The sequence below is a fragment of the Hemiscyllium ocellatum genome, chromosome 5, assembly GCF_020745735.1.
Source record: "Hemiscyllium ocellatum isolate sHemOce1 chromosome 5, sHemOce1.pat.X.cur, whole genome shotgun sequence".
Taxonomy (NCBI): domain Eukaryota; kingdom Metazoa; phylum Chordata; class Chondrichthyes; order Orectolobiformes; family Hemiscylliidae; genus Hemiscyllium; species Hemiscyllium ocellatum.
Genome location: NC_083405.1, coordinates 13,274,362 through 13,299,000, shown reverse-complemented (window position 1 = coordinate 13,299,000; position 24,639 = coordinate 13,274,362). Strand labels below are relative to the sequence as shown.

General features: G+C 44.6%; 1 long non-coding RNA gene across 2 annotated transcripts in view; it reads right to left on the bottom strand.

The window, feature by feature from the left end:
• The window catches only part of LOC132815943 (uncharacterized), a 56,041-nt gene that overhangs the window by 11,120 nt on the left and 20,282 nt on the right, over positions 1-24,639 (bottom strand). For both annotated transcript variants that reach the window (XR_009644723.1, XR_009644722.1), the window contains one exon: positions 20,830-20,943. This is a non-coding gene — a long non-coding RNA (uncharacterized LOC132815943). The remainder of the gene's footprint in view (positions 1-20,829; positions 20,944-24,639) is intronic.

The following is a 24,639-nucleotide window of genomic DNA, read 5'->3' as shown; positions in this document are numbered from 1 at the left end:
CCATGTCTATCAGATATCCGAAACTGATCCAGTCCCATTTGGGAGAGTTGGCCGATAGCAATCTGAACACTTTCTATTCATGTATCCCTCCAGACGCCTTTTAAATGTTGTAACCCTCCATGCATTCATTACTTCTCTGGCAGCACATTCCATACACACAGCAGCCTGCGAGTGAAACGTTTGTCCCTCAGGTCCCTTTTCACTCTTTCCCCTCTCACCTTAAACCCAATGCCCTCTAGTTTTGAACTCCCCGACACTGGGTGGAAACAAAGTCCTTGACTATTCACCCTATCTGTGCTCCTCTATAAGGTAACCCTTCAGTCTCTGACGCTCCAGGGCAAAAGCCCCAGCCTATTCAGCCTCACCCTTTAACTCCACAGCCCTAACAATAACCTTGTAGATATTTTCTGAAACCCTTTAAGTTTAGCAAAACAGAGTCATAGAGATGTCTGGAATTCAAAGTTTGTGAGAAGATTCGTAGCTCGGGTGCTCATTGTTGTGGTTCTGTTCGCCGAACTGGGAATTTGTGTTGCAGACGTTTTGTCCCCTGTCTAGGTGACATCCTCAGTGCTTGGAAGCCTCCCGTGAAGCGCTTCTGTGATCTTTCCTTCGGCATTTGTAGTGGTTTGAATCTGCCGCGGCCGGTTGTCAGTTCCAGCTGTCCGTTGCAGTGGCCAGTGTATTGGGTCCAGATCGATGTGCTTATTGGTTGAATCTGTGGATGAGTGCTATGCCTCTAGGAATTCCCTGGCTGTTCTCTGTTTGACTTGTCCTATAATAGTAGTGTCTGGAATGAAAACAGGCACAGAATGGAAGCCCACGCAAACACACACAGAGAGAATGTGCAATCACCACACAGAGAGTGGTATCGAATCCGGGTCCTCTTGTTGATTAGTGCACTGACCAATACAGGTCAGCGTCCCAAATGCAACCTTCAGCACCTGATGTCCCTGAAACTCCACTTCCGAGGAACTATGCAATTGTTCTGAGCCCTTCAGAGGGATTGAAGGGGATGGGAGAAAACAGGGTTGAGTTGTAGATCTATAAAAATAACTGTGTCCCCCCCCCCTACTCTTCCCCCCCCCCACCCCAACATTGCAGGGAAAAGACCTTGTCTATTAACCCTATCCCTGCTCCTCCTGATTTTATAAACCTCCTAAAAGGTCACCCCTCAGCCTCTGACGCTCCAGGGAAAACAGCCTATTCAACCTCTCCCTCTATCTCAGATACTCCAATCCTGGTAACATCCGTGTGATCGTTTTCTGACGCCTTTCAAGTTTCACAATATTGTTTTGATAGGAAGGAGACCAGAATTGCACGGAATATTCCAAAAGTAGTCTAACTAACGTCCTTTGCAGCCTCAATATGATCTCCCAACTCCGATACTCAATGCTCTGACCATTAAAGGAAAGCATACTAAAAGGCCTCTTCACTATCCTATCTAACTGTGACTCCACTTTCAAGGAGCTATGAACCTGCACTCCAAGGTCTCTTTGTTCAACAATGCTCCTGAGGACCTTACCATTAAGTGTATAAGACCTGCTAAGATTTGCATTTCCAAAATGCATCACCACACATTTTTCTAAACTAAACTCCATCTGCCACTCCTCAATCCATTAGCCCATCAGATTAATGTCCCATTGTATTCTGAGGTCAGCTTTTTCACTGTCCACTACACCTCCAATTTTGGTGTCATGTGCAAAATTACTAACACCTCCTATGTTCACATCCCAATCTCTTATATAAACGATGAGAAGAAGTGGACCCAGCACCGATCCTTGTGACACTCCACTGGTCACAGGCCTGCAGTCTGAAAAGCAACCATCCACCACCACCCTCTGCTTTCTACCTTTGAGTCAGTTCTGTATCCAAATGGCTAGTTCTCCCTGTATTCCATGAGATCTAACCTTGCTAACCAGTCTCCCATAGGGAACCTTGCCGAATGCCTTACTGAAGTCCATGTAGATCATGTCCACCGCTCTGCCCTCATCAATCCTCTTTGTTACTTCTTCCAAAAAAAGATTCTAGCAATGGAAAACAGAACTGTACAGCACCCGAAAATTGGCCCACTATGTCTGTGCGGATCATAATGCTATTCTAAACTAATTCCATCTGCCTGTATATGATCCATATCCCTGCCAACCCTTGCCTGCTTATGTGTCTGCCCAAGTGCCTCTTGAACGTTGTGATTGTTTCTGCTTTCACCTTCTCCCAGGAGAGTATGTTGTAATCACTTACCACCTTCTGCATTAGAAACCTGCCTGACACAATTCCCTTTAAAGTTACACAGATGTTGTTGGAAATGCTCAACAGGCCATGCAGCATCTGTCAAGAAAAATCAGTTAATGTTTTGGGTCCGGTCACCCTTTCTCAGAAATGTTAACTCGAATTTCTCTTCACAGATGCTACATATCTGCCAAGCTTTTCCAGAAACTTCTTTTTTTATTATGGTTTACAGCATCTGCAGTTGTTTCGGTTTTGGTATGCTTTCCTTTATTGGTCAGAGAGTTGAGCGTAGGGATTGGGAGGTCACATTACAGCTGCACAGGACATTGGTTAGGCAACTTTTGGAATGTTCCATGCAACTCTGGTTTCCTTCCTAACAAAACGATATTCTCCAAACGGAAAGGGGTCAGAAAATAATTGCGAGGATGTTACCAGGGTTGGAGGATTTGTGCTACAGGAAGAGGCTGAATAGGCTGTTTTCCCTGGAGCATCAGAGGCTCATGGGTGACCTTAGAGAGATTTATAAAATCAGGAGGGGCATGGATAGGGGAAATAGACAAGGTCTCTTCCTGTGGTGGGGAGTTCAGAACTAGGGGACAACGAGGGTGGGCGAATGGGGGGTGAGGGGGGAGATGGGAGTACAGTAGGGGGATGGACAGAGAGGCTGGACAGGGCAGACAGAGAGGGCAGGGGGACAGAGGGGGCAGGTGGTCTGAGGAGGCAGACAGCAAGGGGGGCTATGGGGAACATGGTGGGGAGGAGCAGACAGGGAGCAACAGAGTGGGAGAGGCGGGATGGAGAGTTATTTTATAGATCTATACCTCAACTCTGTTCTTGTTTTCTCCCTGTCCCCTGCAATCCCTCTGAAGGGCTCAGAACAACTGCATAGTTTCGGGGAGATCAGATGTTGAACGTGGTATTTGGGACACTGACCTTTATTGGTCAGTGCACTGTTCAGTAAAGGGACTCTGGTTCGATTCCAGTCTCTGTGTGGTGTTTGCACACTCGCCCTGTGTGTGTCTGCGTGGGCTTCCTCTGGGTGCTCTGGTTTCCTCCCACAATCCAAAGATGTGTGCGTTAGGTGGGTTAGCTGTGGGAAATGCATGGTTACATGGAAGCTGTTCAATGGTTGGTAAGGTCTCATGGGCTGAATGCCTCTTTCAATGCTGTAGGGATTCTGTCACTGAGTATGGGAGTTAGGAGGTCATGTTGTAGCTGTATAGGACATTGGTGAGGCCAACCTTAGAATACTGCATTTAATTGTATTCTTCATGATTTCGGAAAGATGTTACCAGGATAGGACTCAACCTCATAATAGCAAGTTCCTGGGAAGTGTTGACAGACAAGTAGACCTTCGAGTGTGGATTGATAGTTCTTTGAAAGTATGGTTGAAGGTAGACAGGTCAGTGAAGGTGGTGTTTGGTATGCTAGCTGTTATTGAGTAGTGCACTGAGTATAGCAGTTGGGATATCATGTTTTGGTTGTTCAGTTTAATGGGTCAGCCAATTTTGGAATGCCGTCAAATAAAGGAAAGCAGAATAACTGCCTTCTTCACTAACCTATCGAACTGCGACTCTACTTTCAATTAACTCCATCTGCCACACCTCAGCACATTCGCCCATCTGATCAAGATCCAGTTGTACTCTGAGGTATTCTTTTTCACTGTCCACTACACCTTCAATTTTGGTGTCATGTACAAACTTACTAACTTATGTTCACATCCAAATCATTGATATCAATGACGAAAAGTAGTGGATCCAGCACCGTTCCTTGTGGCACTGCACTGGTCACAGACCTCCAGCCTGATAACCATTCCTCCGTCACCACCCTCTTTGAGCCAGTTCTGTATTCAAATGGCTAGTTGTCCTGTATTCTATGAGATCTAACCTTGCTAACCAGTCTCCCATGAGGAACCTTTTTGAATGCCTTACTGACGTCCATATAGATCATGTCCATCGCTCTGTCCTCATCAATCCTCTTTGTTACTTCTTCAGAAAATTCAGTCAAGTTCATGAGACATGATCTCCCACACACAAAGCTGTTATTAATATCCAGGACTTAACTCTGTACATTGGGGTCTGCATAGGTGTTAATAGATTATAGGTGTTAATATTCTGGATAAAGTTCACATACACCAGCTTTGTGTTAGTGACTGTGTATTGAGTCTTGTTAGTAACACCAATGCCAGTTAGTTCCTTTTGAAAGGTAGTCCCTACATGTTTAAGGTCTGGTTGAAGATTTGTAGCTCGGGTGTCCGTTGTTGTGGTTCTGTTCGCCGAGCTGGAAGTTTTTGCTGCAAACGTTTCGTTCCCTGGCTAGGGAACATCATCAGTGCTATTGGAGCCTCCTGTGAAGCGCTGCTTTGATGTTTCTTCCGGTATTTATAGTGGTTTGTTCTTGCCGCTTCCGGGTGTCAGTTTCAGCTGTAGTAGTTTGTATGTGGGGTCCAGGTCGATGTGTCTGTTGATGGATGTTCTTGTCGCTTCCGGGTGTCAGTTTCAGCTGTAGTGGTTTGTATATGGGGTCCAGGTCCATGTGTCTGTTAATGGAGTTTGTGGATGAATGCCATGCCTCTAGGAATTCCCTGGCTGTTCTCTGTCTGGCTTGTCCTATGATGGTGGTGTTTTCCCAGTCAAATTCATGTTCCTGGTTGTCTGAGTGTATGGCTACTAGGGATAGCTGGTCATGTCGATTTGTGGCTAGCTGATGTTCATGGATGCGGATTGTTAGCTGTCTTCCTGTTTGTCCTATATAGTGTTTTGTGCAGTCCTTGCATGGTATTTTGTAAACTACGTTAGTTTGGCTCATGCTGGCTATTGGGTCCTTTCTTCTCGTGAGTTGTTGTCTGAGTGTGGAAGTTGGCTTGTGTGCTGTTATGAGTCCTAAGGGTCGCAGTAGTCTGGCTGTCAGTTCTGAGACGCTCCTGCCGTATGGTAGTGTGGCTAGTCCTTTTGGTTGTGGCATGTCCTCGTTCCGTGGTCTATCTCTTAGGCATCTGGTGATAAGGTTGCGTGGGTATCCGTTTTTGGCGAATACCTTGTATAGGTGTTCCTCTTCCTCTTTTCGCAGTTCTGGTGTACTGCAGTATGTTGTGGCTCTTTTGAATAGTGTCCTGATGCAGCTTCGTTTGTGTGTGTTGGGGTGGTTACTTTCATAGTTTAGGACTTGGTCTGTGTGTGTTGGTTTCCTGTGTACCCTTGTGGTGAATTCTCCGTTGGGTGTTCTCTCTACTAACACGTCTAGGAATGGGAGTTGGCTATCCTTTTCCTCTTCTCTCGTGAATCGTATTCCTGTGAGTGTGGCGTTGATGATTCGGTGTGTTTTTTCTATTTCTGTGTTTTTGATGATTACAAAGGTGCCATCGACGTATCTGATCCAGAGTTTGGGTTGGATTTGTGGTAGGGCTGTATGTTCCTAGTAGCCATACACTCAGACAACCAGGAACATGAATTTGACTGGGAAAACTCTACCATCATAGGACAAGCCAGACAGAGAACAGCCAGGGAATTCCTAGAGGCATGGCATTCATCCACAAACTCCATTAACAGACACATGGACCTGGACCCCATATACAAACCACTACAGCTGAAACTGACACCCGGAAGCGACAAGAACATCCATCAACAGACACATCGACCTGGACCCCACATACAAACTACTACAGCTGAAACTGACATCCGGAAGCGGCAAGAACAAACCACTATAAATACCGGAAGAAACATCAAAGCAGCCATTCACAGGAGGCTCCAATAGCACTGATGATGTTCCCTAGCCAGGGAACGAAACGTTTGGAGCAAAAACTTCCAGCTCGGCGAACAGAACCACAACAGTCCCTACATCCCTAACCCTTCCCATCTGCTCTGTCCCCTCCATCCCCACCGTAGACAGTAAGTGGGAGGAGCTCATGGAGTTTCCATGTGAGTGAGATTGAGAAAACCTTCCCTTCTTTCCACTAGAGCTGAAAATTTGTTGCTGGAAAAGCGCAGCAGGTCAGGCAGCATCTAAGGAACAGGAGATTCAACGTTTCGGGCATAAGCCCTTCTTCAGGAATGTCTTCAGGAGGTCATCTCAATGCCTTCCTTGAAGAAGCTCTCTTCCACCCTCTACAAGGATTTCAGTGAGTCCTTCTCTCACTGCACACACCAGGTCATCTCCTACTGCGAATCCTCTTGCAAGGATGCCTTCCTTGAAGAAGCTCTCTTCCTCCCTCTACAAGGATTTCAGTGAGTCCCTCTCTCACTGCACACCCTAGGTCATCTCCTACTGCGAATCCTCTTGCAAGGATGCCTTCCTTGAAGAAGCTCTCTTCCTCCTTCTACAAGGATTTCAGTGAGTCCCTCTCTCACTGCATACCCCAGGTCATCTCGCTTTGATCTCCAGCATCTGCAGACCTTACTTTCTCCTCCTTCTTTCCACTAGCCCACTAAGAAATGGTGGTAGTGTTCTTACCTCTGGACCAGCGAGGATCGGGTTCAGAGTTGAGTAACAGCATCTTTGAAGAGGCTGATTAGTAAACATGCCCAAGCCACCAGGCCATACTGTCTCCCAGCTGTCCCTGCCTGAGCCTCCAAACAGAACCTTCCTGTAGTTTCTCCCCCATTGCTCAGTTTGTCTGGGATCCCTCCTGCTGCTGCACTGATCCTGTCCCTCACTGACCTGTCCATCCCCCAGTGTCCTCCACATTCATTCATTGTTTACAATCCCACTTTCCCAGTCCTCCAGCCCCACCCGCTCATCTCTATTGGGCAGCAGCTACTGTCAATCACCCAGACTCCTGTGTTATTTGGTGCATGTGCTGTGGGAGGGGAGACCAGTGCAAGGGCACATTGCTGGCCAAATGTTGGAGTAATCTGTCATTGGCTGCTCCCTCCCTTCCTCCCTCTGGGAACAAGATCCAGGGGAATAGCCCTTCTCCTGGTAACCTGACAAGCAGTCGAAGTATCAGTGGGGGAGCATTTTGCAGAAAGTTATCACTACTCTTTTGTGAAGATTCAGGATTGTCATGGAAAGGGATAAGGATGCAACTGCAATTAGAGTTCTAATTTGTTTCATTTTAGTTCAACCAGATATGATTTGGTCAGAGTGTGCAGGAAGCAGTGTGTGTGGGATGGCTCTCATCAGTGGGTGGGGGTGGGGAACATAAAAGGATTGGGGTAAAAAAAAATCAATGTGGTTCTGACCAGGAAGGAAACCCTGGGAGGTAGGGTCGGGGGTGGAGTGGGGAGGATTCATCAACACCTGGCAGGCTCTGAATCAGACTCATTGATTTGGTTCTTAGTCCTTAGACAAGAGCTGGAAAACTGAATTCAAAGAGAGGAGAGAGACTGTGAGAAGTGGGTGTGGAGGAAATTCAGTGAGGAGGTTGGTTTGGATTTCAGTTCATGGAAGAAAGAAGTTGTGAGACTGAGATTTAAAGCTTTGCCATAACAAGGAAACTACAATTTAATACTAAAATTGTCTTATGAATCCTGTATTAACAATGGTGACTTGTTTTCTTGTTGTAGGGTACTGAACAGGTGGGTTTGCGATTGAGAAATTGACCCTCATGTTCAGATCTGATATTCAGGTCAGCATGGATCAAGTAAATCTCATTGGCCTTTTCATGTGGAAGGAAAGGTTTGCATTCTGTCCGTGAGCGAATATTTCAAATATCAGTGTGACTGGAAAAAGTACTGAGACACAGCCAGGTCCATGTTAGTGTGGTGATTGTGGAGAGAGATTTCATTTGTTTTTACAAGTCTAGAAAATACATGGCACATTGCCCAGGAACAATTAAGGCACAGATTTGTTTTGTATGCGGACAAGTCTTTAATTAGTCATGCAACCAGAAAGACAAAAGAATACCTGCATAATCGGAAAAAAAAGATAAAAATGGGATTGTTGTAAAGGAGTTAATTATCGATCACGGCTTGTAATCCACTGGCGTTGTCACGTCGGTTCCAGCACTGTGGGGAAACACTGGAAACGAGATGAATGCAGTATAGGTTTTGGTTATTAAACTGTAAAAAGTGCAGAAGAAATTTACAAGGATGTTCCCAGGGCTAAAGAGTTGGAATCATAAGGAGAAGTTGGACAATCGAGGAGTTTTTTTGTTTAAAGCAGAGGAAACCAAGGGGGGGTACCTTTTATAGAAGTATATAAGATCAATGAGAGGCCTGGGTAAGGTAAATGCATTCAGTCTTTTTCCCAGGGAATTGAGGACTGGAGGGCATCAGTTTAAGGTTAGAGGAGAAAGAATAAAAGGAAAGCTGAGGGTGTTACATGTATGGAATGAACTGCCATTAGAAGTGGTTGAGGCAAGTTCGTTCACAACATGAAAAAGGCATTTGGACAAATACATAGACAGCAAAGAGTCAGAAGCATATGGGCCAAGTGCAGGGAAATGGGGTTAGCATGGATGGACATTTTGGTCAGCATGGGCCAGTTTGGGCCAAATGGCTTGTCTCTGCTGCAGGGCGCTCTGACTCTAAGTGCATTCACTATTTCTCCCGCCATCTCTGGTAGTACCCAAGGATGAATTCTATCTGGGCAAGGAGACTTGTCTACCTTTAGCTCCATTAGCTTGCCCAGCTCGAATTTTCTCCACTGTGAAGACTGACTGCTGTGTACTCATATTCCTAAACCCTGCTGGATAGGAATAACTTGGTACAGAACTCTGAGAGGTCTTCTTTGAGTCTTTATTGATGAGACATGGCAGTTACCTGGATAGTGTACATGCAAAATACCTCCAGGCAGTATCATGTAACTGCTCCCTGTCTGATGTATGGCTCCCATTCTTATACCTTTGTGATTTGTGGTTTTCAATGGAGGCTGCCTATCAGGATTATCTCCATGGCAACAGCAGTTAAAAAGTGGAATTCAGTTCAGCACTTTGTGCTTAAACCACACACCCCTCCCCCATGACCCGTGGCTAACTCAAGTATCTGACAGGTGCTTCAGTTTCAGTTTGGTTGTCTATCAAGATTCTGATGTGCAGGAGCTGGTGTTGGAGTGGGGTGGACAAAGTTAAAAACCACACATCACCAGGTTATAGTCCAACAGGTTTATTTGGAAGTACAAGATTTCGGAGTGTGCTGTGATTTTTAGCTTTATCAGGATTATCTCTATGGTAACAGTAAAGTGCTTCAACAATTAGAGGCCATATGTTCCCCATACAATAACTGCCGCGCTAGCAGTGTAAACTGCTATTCCAGCCCTATGGATAGCTACTCATCACTTTTTCCTCCCAATCCCATCCATCCTTTTGTTGATCTTTTACATTTTTCTAATCTCCTAGTTTCTCGCTGGTCTTTGCAATTTGTATACCTTTTATTTCCTTAGACACACATGACAGATTACTCCTTTTCCTACATTCCTTCTTTTTGACTGATATATACTTTTTCTGAACACTTTGAAAAATTGCTTTGATATTCCTCCACTGTCTGTCAACTGTCCCATCGTAAAGTCTTTGCTTCCAGTCTACATTAGCCAACTCCTCCCTCATCCTATTGTAGTCTCCTTTGTTTAAGCACAGGATCTTGGGACTGGATTTAATCTTCCCGCTTTCCATCTGTGTTCTAAATTCATCCAGACTTATCACAAGTCTATTGTCACATAATGAGGTGAGGTGATGTTTTCTGGGTCTTTTGGTTTTCATTATCAGAGACCTTAGCTTTGTAAGAAAGTGTAGGATAGATATTCTCAACAGATTATTCTGGATGCTGTGAATGTACTACACAGACTAAAAGTATAAATTACTGTCTCCCCGGTTTAAAATCGCAAAATCATTATCTCCTAGAAGCTTCCTCATTGTCTAAGTTTGAAATGACCACCTGACTATCCTGCTTTTTACAAAAATCTCCTTGGGTGAAAGTCATGAGTTTTGGATTCAGCTTTCCAGTTATTACCATAAGCACTGGGCACAGGAGAGGCAATGCAGCCCTTCGAACCAGCTCCACTATTTAATACGGTGATGATTTAATATGGTAAAACCTCAGTCTCAGCTGGATTTTCCCGCCTGCTCTCTCTCTCACCCTTCAACTAGTTGCAAATTAAAAAATCTGTATCTCTTCATTAAGTTTGCTCATTGTCCTGGCATCCACCGCATTTTGAATAGGGAATTCCACAGATTCACAACACATTGAGATAGGTACATTCTTCTTCATGAGAATAGAATAGAATCCCTACAGTGCAGTGGGAGGGTATTTGTCCATAGAGTCCACACCAACCCTATGATAAGCATCCCATTCAGACACATCCACTCCTTGTAACTGCATTTCCCATGGCTAATGGCCTAACCAGCACATGCATGAAAACTGGACAATTTTGCATGGCCAGTCCACCTAACCTGCATGTCTTTGGACTGTGGGAGGAAACTGGAGCACCCAGAGAAAATCCACGCAGATGCGGGGAGAACGTGTGTACTCCACACAGTCGCCTAAGGCTAGAATCAAACCTGGGTCCCTAATCCTGTGAGGCAGCAGTGCTAACCACTCAGCTACCTCTGCTTAAAATCTGCTCCTCCCTATTAACCTCCCACCCGCAATTGGCTAATTCTATATTCCTTACATCAGAAATTGGGTTGTCTAAGTGGATGTCTCAGCAAAACCCAGTGACAGCTCACATGTCCTGTGTGTCTGAATGGGAATCCAATACCCACATTCTCCACCCCACAGTTTTCATTCACGTTCCAGAGACAGGACTCCAGTGGCTTCCTGGGGACTACAACTCCCACAATCCCAGAGGCAGGGACCACGCGTGTGTGGGGAAACCCGGCACTGTACATGTGCAGAATGTGGGCGGGTTTTGGAACATGTGCTTTGGGGTAACTAGCGGAAAGTATTTCACACTGTGATTGGCTGGAAGAGGGACGCATCTGCTTGTAGTATTGATCTGCCAGGGAGTTAAGGTGTCACCACACCCACGTGGGACCAAGTTCCATCCCCAATGCGTCATAATGCTGGGAATCGACCAATGGGAAACAAAGAAGGCTCTGACCTATTCTCCCAGACTGAAGGTTCCTTTTCTGTCCAGGATCTGTCACCTTCCTTTCTGTTTCTTTTTGTTTCATTCTGAGGTTACATTATTGACTTGCAGCAACTGAAGGGAAAGGAAGTGAACCCAGAAAGGGTGCAGAGTCTGACCTGGATGGGAAGTGGTGGTATGGCTGTGTTTATCAGCTATGAGAATGGTGAGGGTGTACATTAGGGACAGCAGAGTCTGAATGGTGGGAGAGAGTATGTGGGCTGGAGGGTTACAGCTTTGGGGGAAGAAAGGGAAAAAAGATATTCCAGAGAAACTAGAATTCTCTGTTCTGAATTTCTGATCTGTGCATATTCCTTTACACAAGGTGCTGGATGGTGAAGATTCACAGACTGAAATCTCAAAATCATGTGCAGATAATGATTAATTTAACCAGCATTTGACAAACCAAAGACTGAGAGTTAATCGGCCAAAATCCTGCAACACTCTCCCTCCCAGCATTGTTGGTCTACCTGCGCCAAATGGACTGCAAATCGTTCAAGACAGCATCTTCTCAAGGGTAACTAGAGATGGGGAATAAATGCTGGCTGAGCCAGTGATGCCCATATCCTGGAAATGGTTTCCACCTCTAGATGCTGAAACCCAGTTGATGTTCCTGCAGGATGATGAGGGACGCTGAGTGCATTCTCCAGGAGGCAGCACCATCATATTACCCCTGCCTACACCCGCACAGTAACACAGCAACATCACTGGAACAAAAGGCAGTGAAGCCAAAGCAGGACTTTGATGAATTTACTTCAAAGAACTATCTCTAAGGGGATTGGAACACCGCAGGAACAGGAGACTGAGCTGGATGGTCAGCTGTTTCCCATTGATTGGTGGAGCAGGATTGAAAGGCCAAATAGTTGCCCCATACTATCTCCCAGGTATATATATAGTCATGGAAGAAGTAGGCAGGGCAGAGATTCTCCAGGAGATTGCACCTCCACATCAGTTTTCAGTGAGGGAAGGTTTGATGGATTTTATTTAATATTTGTCTTTTACATTAAAAAAAAATTTGCAAACCTTGTGTTAAAGTTTATTCCAGAATAAATAAAAGTAAAAGAATCAAAACAATCTGAATATAACAGTTTTTAAAATTTCAAACGTCCTATAAAACAAAATCCTGTCTATTCCCGGACACCATCACTTCCCAGTTACTCAAACTCCAGGGAAATATTCCTTCCCTGTCTGAACTTTTGGTTTGATTCAACTGCTTTTCAATTCTCGTTCTGTGAGCTGTGAAGCGTTCTTTTTCCCCCATTTCTCCAAAGATGTGCGGGTCAGGTGAATTGGCCATGCTAAATTGCCCATAGTGTTAGGTAAGGGGTAAATGTAGGGTTATGGGTGGGTTGCGCTTCGGTGGGTCAGTGTGGACTTGTTGGACCGAAGGCCCTGTTTCCACACTGTAAGTAATCTAATGTAATCCGACCCAGAAGTGATATCACAACCAGCTGAGCAACTTTCCCCCCATCAAAATCATCACTACGCCATTTTGGTTTTGTTAATATATAATCACCAGCAGTAAACCACCCGTGTAACCAATTGAATATTTACAAACAAAGCCCATTACGGGCAAAGCAAACCATTACAAGTGACAAAGTGAGAAGGGAGTAAATCAAGGTAGAACTGGGGGGAGGGGGCAGCGACAGAGATAAAGTACTGTATTCCCTGCAGTACCCACGTCTATCTAAAGGCATCGAGAGCATTGATACACATCACATGCTCCTTCTCCAAGGACACCCTGCTGTGTAGTTTTTATCCTCAATCATAGAATAGAATCCTAACAACGTGGAAGGAGAGCATTGGCTCATCAAATCCCACCGACCATTCGAAGAACATCCCACCCTGAGCACACCATCCCTGTAACACAGCATTTCCCATGGCTGATCCACCTAGTCTGCACATTCCTGGACACTGGACAATTTAGCACGACTGATCCACCTAACCTGCACATCTTTGGGCTGGAGGACCTGGAGAGGACCAACACTATCATGGGGAGAATGTGGGAATTCCATACAGGCCGTTGACCAAGGCTGGACTCTAACCTTGCACCTGGTGCTGTGAAGCAGCAGGGCTACAATTGCAATTTAAATCAAAACAGATGATCCCTGCTTATTGTCACATTGCTGTTTGTGAAGACTCACTGCCCAGAGAGACATCCTGAGGTTCAGAAAGTGGCAATATAAATTCTGTCAACTCCAGCCCAGTTAATGTGGTTAACAACAACCACAACATCAATGCTCCAACAGTGTCATCATGTACAAGGTGCAGTCCTGACTCTGATGGACAATAACTGCAGAATCAGAGTCCTGCAGTGATGTGTGAACTCTACTCCACATGGAGCAGGGGGATGACCACTTCCCTGTGTACACTCACTGGGCTCTCTGAAGATGCAGCAAATCCCTTGTCACACTGAGAGGTAAACAACTCCTACCCAGTGTGAACTGTCTGATGTATCAGCAGGAGGATGTATCACTGAAACCCTTTTCACACACTGAGCATCTGAATGGCCTTTCCCCAGAGTGGGCTCGCTGGGGTCTCAGCAGATCAGAAGACTGAGTGAATCCTTTCCCGCACATGGAGCAGGTGAATGGCCTCTCTCCAGTGGGAATGCACTGATGTCTCTGCAGGAGAGAGATTTTAATGAATCCTTTCTCACATACTGAGCAGGTGAAGGGTCTAAATCCTCTGTTCCTCTCTGGTGCCTCAGCAGATTGCAAGATCGAGTAAATCCCTTCCCATACATGGGGCAGGTGACCAGCCACTTCCCAGTGTGACTGTGTCAGTGAGTGTCCCGTTGGGAGGGATAAGTGAATTCCTTCCCACAGTCCCCACATTTACACAACCTCACCATGGTCCTGTCACACTGGTGTCTTCCCAGATCACATGACCAGTTAAATCCTCGACCACCTGCACAGCACGAATGGTTTCTCTGGCTGGGAATGCTGCTTTCCCCTTCCATATTACGTATAATGTTCAGGACCTGCAAAATTGGGTGTGTTAAATGTGATGTTAAAGCTGAGTTTCCCATCTGTGAACTCTCTCTCTGTAAAACAAGTTTATCTCCTTCATTACTACAGCTCCCAACACCAGCTCTCCCTTCAGTTCTCCTGAAATTCTAAATTTGGACTAATGCAATAATGTGGCTTTCTCTCACTTGTTTCTGAAAGTAAACTCGGATGATTTTGAGTAACTGGACTTTACTAGCCAAACTTGTTCCTACGCAATCATTTATGACTTTTAACCCATGGGAAATGCGTTACCAGCTTCGATGACCGTTATAATGCTCTGACCACTTCTATGGAGTCAGTATAAGTCAATTCTAACAATTATCAATAGATTGTATCTAAACAGGATGCCCCCACAACAGTAGGTGCTCTGACACTCAATGCCTGTAAGTTAAGTTCTCTTTCTTAAAGCCCCTCATGTGTCTGGCAATCTGGCAATACAATTGAAGATAGTTTATACAGTAACCTTACAGTTTCAATTGCCAATTGCAATCCTTGAAGCAGTTAGTAACATGCCCCAGAGAATTGAATTCTAACAGCAGCTTTGTCCTGTCAGGAGAGATTGAGGAGCATGAAGCTGTCTTCTCTGGAGGACCGAAATATGAAACACTTGAAATGAAGAAAATTCTTCAAGAGCCCAATAGGATAGATATAAGACGATGAGCTCCCTGGCTAATATGTCTTGAATGAAGTAAGCACTAACTGTGGTATCTTTACCCAGCATCCCCTTTCGCTGCATAATGTTTAAGATTTATTTGGTGCTCTAATTCCACTCTCTTGTTGACTCCCATTTGTAGTTGCTGTAATGTTGGTGGCCGTGCAAATTGGTAACATTTGATTCAATCTATCCTGAAACCTCTCTGTATCTGTGTCTCGCTTTTGTTCATTGAGACCCTCATTCAGTCCGACGTCTTCCCAAACCCTGCCCTGATATTTCCCCAGAGGGCCTTAGAGGACTCGGAATGAAATGTTCACAGAATTATTACGGCACAAAAGTAGGCTGATTGGCTCATCAGCTCTCCAAAGGATCACCTCACTGAATGCCATTCTTCTACCTTTACCCCATAAACCTTCCCATTCACTCTCTCCCAGTAACTGTTCAATTCTATTCTCTTCATTATACCTGGCTCCACCTCACCCTTCGGCAGTGCATTCCTGACCATAAACTTTCTCTGCATGAAAGCGTTTTGTCTCATGTCAGATGTGCTTCTTTTGTCAATCCCTTTACATCGCTGCCTCCTCATTATTGATTCTTTCATGAATGTGAACAGTTTAACCCAATCAACTCTCACTGGATCCCTCTTGGAGGTATCTGTACCCACCCCGGGATGGTGAATATCATCTCTCCCCTTCACTGAGGGACTGGGTTCAGGACACCATCCAGCCTCACTGTACTCCAGTGTATACACACTGGGGAGAGACCATTCACCTGCTCTGAGTGTGGGAAGTAGTTCACTCAGATATCCAGCTTGATGAAACACCGGCGAGCTCACAATATGGGCGGCACGGTGGCACAGTGGTTAGCACTGCTGCCTCACAGCGCCTGAGACCCAGGTTCAATTCCCGACTCGGGTGACTGACTGTGTGGAGTTTGCACGTTCTCCTCGTGTCTGCGTGGGTTTCCTCCGGGTGCTCCGGTTTCCTCCCGCAGTCCAAAGATGTGCGGGTCAGGTGAATTGGCCATGCTAAATTGCCCATTGTGTTAGGTAATGGATAAATGTAGGGGTATGGGTGGGTTGCGCTTCGGCGGGTCGGTGTGGACTTGTTGGGCCAAAGGGCCTGTTTCCACACTGTAAGTAATCTAATCTAAAAAAGTAACCACGGTGATTAGATTTGTTTTGTTTGTTCATGGATCATGGCGTCACTTGCTGGGGCAGCATTTGTCATCCATTCTAATTGCCAAGGAGATGGTTCAGTGTCAACCTCATTATTCAGGGTCTGGATTCACATGTAGGCTGGACCAGGCCAGAATTAACAGTTTCCCAGGCCCAATGGCGTGAAGAGTTGATTTCTGGCCTATTATTTCTAAAATAATAATGAATAATTTTTGCAGTTGAATTAAAAGTGAAAGACCAAAATGGATTTTATTCTGATTGAGCACATCCTCCTGTTTCTCTCAGTTGTTATTGACACTCTCATTCCCCCCGCACCAGAACCTGTTCCAGAGAGTGTTACAGAAATGGCAGAATGGTCAGCTGTAGCTGGTCACCTGACTGGTCACTGGACCCAAAGGTTCACTCTCCACAGATGCTGCCAGACCTGCTGAATATTTCCAGCAATTTCTGTTTTTGTTTTGGATTTCCCAGCATTTGCAGATGATTGGTTTTCCAATATTCATCCTGTCTGTTGGAGAGGAGTTTATTGAGGAGTTTGGAGAGTTTTGAAAATTGCAAGTTTGGCCACAAATCAGCCATGATCATATTGAATGGCCGAGCAGGGTTGAGGGGCTGAATGGCCTCCTCCTTTTCCAATGAAAGTTGTCCATCTGCAGCTTGTGGCAACATTTCCCCTCACTGTTCACTTCACCTCCATGTTGAACACACTGTTACTGACTGAACAAACCTCCTGTGTTTGAACTAAACCTGCTAATGTTCAGTGGCTCCCTCTCCTGCTACCCGGCATCATGGAATGCTGTCTCGTATTACTGCGGGAATACCCACAAAGGTCTCAGCCTGGAGTCTGTATCCCCTGGGATCCACAATCACCGTTTATTTCCTCCTTCCTCTTTCATTCTGGCTATTGAACTCTCGGTTTCAATCCATTCTCCTGTCATGCTCTTCAACATGCCCATGTGGGTGGACTAGAGGCTGCTGGGATTTAATGAAGGGAAGTGGGGATTAGGCGGAAGCATGAGGAAAGGTGACAGCAAAGACAGTTCTCATTGTAACGGCAGAGTTTCTCCATGACCCAGTGAGTGGTGAGGCACCTGAGATTGTGGGGGAGGCAGATTCAATCAGGGATTTGGGAAAACACTCAGACCATCTGATTGTTAACTCAGACAGATAGACATAAATAAATATGCACATATAGATAGCACCTTTGATGGCCTGGGGCAAGGAAACATGCTTCCAACCCAATTATTTCAACCTCGACTCTCTGAAAACACAGGCACAAAGCTTCCTGCTTGTACCAGGTTGTCTTTCAGCCTCCTCTTTTCTTGAGAAAAGTGTTTTAAGCTGTTTAGCCATTCCTGGTGATTGTAACCTCTGTGTCCTTGTAAGATGTACGACTGAACCTTTATTTTCCTGTTCCCTGTGAGCGACATCAGCAGCAGAAACAGGTCCTGACCTGTGAGGGGTTTCAGTTGGAGTATTTGTATTTACAAATTCATTCTTGCCCTCACATACAGTGTTGAAATTGCTGTAAAACTGAAAGAAAGGAGTGAGTGAGCACCCACAGAAACACCAAGGCAGCATGTGTACCTGAGCTGAATGACCTGGCATGAGGAAAACGTGACGGCAATCGCAACTAGTTAGAATCACAGAATCCCGTAGATGCAGAAAGAGGGTATTCGGTCCATCAAGCCTGCAATGACCTGCTCTCCCACCTTACCCCCAAAACCTCACATTAACCATGACTAACCCAGCCCGCCGAACCTGCACACTACAGACCATGTTAGCACAGCCAATAGAGAAAACCTGCACATCTGTGAGCAGGTCACAGATTACATCCAAATGCTCGGAATTGTGGATGAAGGCTCACGAACATTTGACTCCGACACAAATGCTCTGTTTTTAAAAATAAAATCTGGGGGAAACTGCAACCAGAAAGATTTCCAATTATCTCTGGAGGAAGAGAATTCAAAACTCATGCCATTGATACAGGGGGCGCAGTGAAGTCACAGAGGCCTGGGAACCATCAGAAATGGAACAGGTTGTGACAGAAGTGGGGGTGAGACAAGGACTCACACAGTCTGTCACACAGGGGAAAGGCAGGAGAAATTAAACAGCAGAAATAGTAGTCCCTCAAGGCCACGGGGAATGGAGTTATGGCTGTGAAAGAAACCAGGAAACAAGGTGTGCGGCTGTCAATGAAAAAACAGATTATAACACATAGGGCCGAGTTCAGAGTCTGAAATTGTTGCTGTCATTGGTGAGTACAGAATGCTGTAAAGCCTGGATAATTCTATTACAGCCAAAACATACAGGATGGGCCAAGTTGAAAATGTGTTGCTGGTTAAAGCACAGCAGGTTAGGCAGCATCCAAGGAATAGGAAATTCGACGTTTCGGGCATAAGCCCTTCATCAGGAACGAATTTCCTATTCCTTGGATGCTGCCTAACCTGCTGTGCTTTAACCAGCAACACATTTTCAGCTGTGATCTCCAGCATCTGCAGACCTCATTTTTTACCCGAGGATGGGCCAAGTGGCTATATCTGTGCTGCAACTTTCTGATAAATTTATGCCGACATTTGGAGTTCGCAAGTCTGATGAAGCTCATAAATTCTCAAATTGGACTGGAGTTTAATATTCTGGAGAAATGATAAATAACTTACATTGATCCCATTCTGCACTTTAGTCCATAACCCTGCATGTTCCAGCATTTCAGTTACATCCATGTCCTTTTACTCAAATGTGATGCTGGTTACTGCCTCTGCCATTCCTCATTCCTGATGAAGGGCTTGTGCCCGAAACGTCGAATTTCCTGTTCCTTGGATGCTGCCTGACCTGCTGCGCTTTAACCAGCAACACATTTTCAGCTCTGATCTCCAGCAACTGCAGACCTCACTTTTTACTGCCTCTGCCACCCCATCGGTGAGATCCTGCTCTCCACCATCTCCGAGTGAAATGAATTCTCCCCTCCCCCTTCTTTCTGAGAATTAGTTGCAATCTAAAACCTCCAGTTTCTGACCTCTCTGTTAATTAATAGCTCCTTCCCATCCACTCAATCTGTATTCCTCAGCATTTTATCACTTCAATTAAATCTCAGCTCATCCTAGAAGTTCTCTAATTGTAGAAACATTCTGATCAATCTCCTCTGTACCCTCTCTGGTGTGATCACTTCAACCCTGGAATGTGGGGATCAGAAGTGTGTGCAGTACTTTAACCGCAGTCAAGCTAGTGTTCCTGACATTTCCCGTGTCTCCTCCATGTTCTTGTGGTTGTTGCTCACACAAGAAGTGTCTCGGTTTTCCCACATGGAACTGGATGTGCACTCCATGGGGCTGGGATTTCCTACCATGTGTTTATTTGTTAACTAGTCCTAAATTAGCTTCAGGCTAAAACAAGATTATCAGCTTCCCACCAATCAACTTCTTCCATTATACTCAAGTCACCTTACTTTTTAAAATCTCTTTAAAATTATTACTATCTCAACACAACAGACTTTAATTTGATAAACAACTATTCAGACGTCTCCACTGTTACAATCACTTGAAGATTATCTTTACCTTCAGCTACATTTGGTGAATTGAACTCTGATTGTAAATATATGAATATCAAACCGTCTTGAGTTTTATGATAATTAATCTAGTCTGACATTCTTGTTGGTTAATATCTTGAAGAAAACTGTCCTCAGAACTCCAGCTGTGCTCTGACTTCATTCACAACTGGATGTGGCTGGACTGCAGATCTTAGATCTGTTCTGTTGTTTCCCGGATTGCTTTGCTCTGTCTATCACTCACTGCTTATGCTGTTTGACATACAAGTAGTCCTCTTTGGTAACTTCATCAGGTTAACACCTTATTTTTAGGTATTCATGCTGCTGTTACTGGCATGCCCTCCTGAATTCTCACAGGTGAATAAGGATTGATCCTCTGGTTTGATGATAAGAGGTAAATTGGGGAATATGCTGGGCCGTGATTCGTTAAGTTTTGTTTGAGTACAATTCTACTGCTGTTGGTGGAAGGAAAGAGCTCTTGCACTGTAAGCCCTATATACAAGAAGCTACATGCAGTATCATGAACACTGATAGGCCAAGACATGAAATACGAGCAACACTGTACAATGACGTAGGATCACAACTGCAGCAAGGGGAGTTTAAGAGCCAACTTGACATAGGAATAGGGAAAGAAGCAGCTGATCAGATTGTCTCATTCATAGTCACAAAGACACTCAATGAGGTTGTTGTACTGTTGGAGGCTGGGGAGATGGAGAGCCCTTCAAAAGAAACTAATCTGCCTGAGAGTTATGAGATAGACTTGATTGCCTTGCATTTAACAGAAAGCTATTTTAAACTGTTTTTATCCCCAAAAGATAACAAGACTGATGGTGCTTCCAATCATCATCAGAAACAAACCCCAGAATACATGGTTCAGAGATGGATGTCAATAGTCAATCACCATCCAACTCCTGCAATTATTCAGCAAATGTATGTGTGATTAACCAGTCCTGATGATCCAGGAAATCGCTGTTCACTCCGTGCAGATGGACAGCGATGTGGGGAAGTATTGGCCGAGTGGTATTGTCGTTCGACAGGTAATCCAAAGCCCCAGACAAAGTTCTGGAGACCTGGGTTCAAAGCCTGCTGCAGCAGATGGGGGAATTTGAATTCAATTTTTAAAAAAACTCAGGAATTTAAGAGTCTAATCGATTGTCAGAAAAACCCATCTGGTTCACTAGTGCCCTTTCAAGAAGGAAGCTGCCATCCTTACCTGGTCTGGCCTACATTGTGACCTCAGACCCACAGCAATGTGGTCGACTCTTACCTGCCCTATGGGCAATTAGGGATGGGCAGTAAATGCTGCCGGGCCAGCGACACCCTCCTCCTGTGAATGAATAAAGGAAAATAAATGTCTGTACCCAGTGTGAATCTGTACATGTTCAACAATGTTGTGAACATTTTTCAAAACTAAGTTCTCGATGTGCAAACCTTTATGAGCTGCCAAAACCATTGTTCATTACTTGGTTTGAACAAGAGAAAAAAAGTCCTTCAACTGTGGTTATGAGTAAATTCACTGGTGTCTCAGCAGGATGGATGCCTGAGTGAATCCCTTCCCCCCCACACACACAGAGAGCAGGTGAACAGCTTCTCCCCAGTCTGACTGGTTTGGCCAGTTTCCAAGTGGGATGGGTAAAGAATTCCCCTCTGGCATTCCCCACATTTCCAGAGTCTGTCCCGAATGTGGCTGCACTGGTGTTTTGCCATTTCAGATAAATGCGAGCAGACTGTTACATACACCATTAGCATCCCCCCTCCCCCCTCCAAGAACCCAGTATAAGGCAGTAAACATTATCTCCTGCTGAGAAAGGACAGCGTGTATTGGTCTGAGTAGGAACACTCAGCAGATTTACCTAAATGACAACTTAATCGGTGACCAGAGCAAGTTAAGCAAGTCCAAATGAAATGCAGTATAGCACAGAAAGAGGCCCATCAAATCCAAGCTGGCTCTCTGTAGCAGAATCCCATATTCTCATTCCCCATATGTCCCCCAAAGTTTATTTCCCTCAGATCTGATATAATTGTTTTTATCAATCATTCATCTTCTCCTCTGCCTGCACCACCATAATAGGCAGCATGTTCTGCATATTTCCAGCCAATACAGTCAGCAGAAACACTTGCTCATCTCCCGCTGTCTCAAAACCTTACATCTGATCTTAATTCTTGTGCCATCACCTATCGAATACAAATATTTTTGTCTGCTATATCTAAGTCTGTTATAATCCTATTCAGCTCTATCAAAAATATATTCAACATCTTCACTTCAAAGAAAATACAAATTTCTTCAAATCAATTCAGTGACTGCATTTTCTTCATCAGAGAACCACTCCAGTAAGTCTGCACTACACACTCTGAGGATACTCATATCCTTCATTGTTGATGCCTATTTTGTTCCACAAATCCAGACGATGCAAGTTTTCTGCACAACAGCAGGAGCTTTATTATTGCGCAGCTGGCAAGAGTTTCAAAACGTCTCTAAAGTAGCTGAGTGTCTACTTGTAGAGACTGTTCTTCATGAATCTCTGCCTTACCCACAGAGACAATATATTTAATAGGAATTAGACAAAGACTTATCAGTCACATGGGCGATTGTCATTACATAGTTTAAAGCAGGTAATTATGACCTTACAAAGCTTGATGAATGACGATGTCCTGTGATAATGTGTAATGGATTACAGAAACTGATTATCATATTGTTCATGATTATGTGTTGATGGGAAGAGATTAAGGCAGAAGGATTCTTCCTTCAGTAAATGGGGGATTCACTTACCTGTGCTAATATGGAGGGGAGGTAACACAATGGGAACATGAGGCAGTTTGACAGGGTTGTGCCCAGGGCTCTCAGTCTTGTCTGGAAAGGGCAAATTCCTCTGTCTGGGATTACGGGGCAATCCACATGTGTGGCTGCAAGAGGTTCTATTTTGAGATACTGTCCTTGATTCCACTAACCTTGAGAGTTCTATCCAACTCTTTCTTAAATGAATCCAGAGACTGGGCCTCCATTGCCCTCTGGGGCAGAGCATTCCACACACACTCTCTGAGTGAAGAAGTTTCTCCTCATCAGGTATGCCTTTCACATACCTAAAAAAGCTTTATATTTTTGGCCAGTTTACCTTCATACCTCATTTTTTCTCTGCATATTTCCTTCTTAGTAATCTTCTGTTGTTCTTTAAAAGCTTCCCAGTCCTCTGTTTTCCCACTTATCTTTGCTATGTTATACTTTTTCTCTTTTAACTTTATATGTTTCTTAACTTCCCTTGTCAGCCACGGCCACCCATGCCTCCTCCTAGGATCTTTCTTCCTTTTTGGAATGAACTGATCCTGCATCATCTTCATTATACCCTTCTGAGGTGTTCTGTCTGTATTGTAAGAGTACAGGCCTTCAGTTGATGAAATAAGGCCGTTGGCAGGGGAATGTTTAACCCTTGAGACCCCACGGAGTCCTAAAAGAGAAGCAAAAAGTATGGAACTGGCCCCTCTATGGTACTTTAACTTCCTCGTTCTGACCAGGAATCTGTTGACCAGAATTGAATGCAATGATTGACTGTGACCTAACACGAGCTTTGTCAAGGGTCAGCATCTTTCCAATGGGTTTGTTGTCATTCCCCCTATTAATAAAGCCCAGAATCCCATTTGTTGTGTGTTCTAAAGAAGAGACATATTTCACTCAATAGACAATAGACAATAGGAGTAGGCCATTCTGCCCTATGAGCCTGCACCACCATTCAATATGATCATGGCTGATCATCCTTAAACAGTATCCTGTTCCTGCCTTATCTCCATAACCCTTGATTCCACTAACCTTGAGAGTTCTATCCAACTCTTTCTTAAATGAATCCAGAGACTGGGCCTCCATTGCCCTCTGGGGCAGAGCATTCCACACACACTCTCTGAGTGAAGAAGTTTCTCCTCATCAGGTATGCCTTTCACATACCTAAAAAAGCTTTATATTTTTGGCCAGTTTACCTTCATACCTCATTTTTTCTCTGCATATTTCCTTCTTAGTAATCTTCTGTTGTTCTTTAAAAGCTTCCCAGTCCTCTGTTTTCCCACTTATCTTTGCTATGTTATACTTTTTCTCTTTTAACTTTATATGTTTCTTAACTTCCCTTGTCAGCCACGGCCACCCATGCCTCCTCCTAGGATCTTTCTTCCTTTTTGGAATGAACTGATCCTGCATCATCTTCATTATACACAGAAATATCTGTCATTGTTCCTCTACTGTCATCCTTGCTAAGGTATTTCACCATTGAACTTTGGCCAGCTCCTCACTCATAGCTCCATAGTTCCCTTTATTCAACTGAAATATTGTCACTTCCGATTGTACCCTCTCCCTCTCATATTGCAGATTGAAGCTTATTGTATTATGGTCACTACTTCCCAATGGCTCCTTCACTTTGAGGTCCCTGATCAATTCTTGTTCATTGCACAATACCAGATCCAGAATTGCCTTCTCCCTGGTCGGCTCCAGCACCAGCTGTTCTAAAAATCCATCTTGGAGGCACTCCACAAAGTCTCTTTCTTGAGGTCCAATACCATCCTGATTCTCCCAGTCTACCTGCATGTTGAAATCCCCCATAACAACTTTGCAACAGGCCAATTTCAACTCCTGATTCAACTTACATCTGACATCCAGACTACTGTTTGGGGGCCTGTAGATAACTTCCAAGAGGATCTTTTTACCCTTAGAATTTCTCAGCTCTATCTAGTGACTCTACATCCCCTGATTCTAGGTCCCCCTGCGCAAGGGACTGAATATATTAAAAATAAATAAAACTATAATTAGGCCACCTTTTGAGTATTGTGTGCTGTTTTGATCACCACATTAAAAGGAGGATGTGGAGGCTTTGGACAGCGTGAAAACAGGTTTACCAGGATGTTGCCTGGATTTGGAGAGGTTGGAAAGACTTGGATTTTTGTCAGGGGTCTGACAGTTTCATATTCAGTTCCCTGACAAAAGAAGGCAAGTATGCCATACAGATCCTTCACCACTTTCAGGGAGCTGTGAACTTGCCGCTGAAGA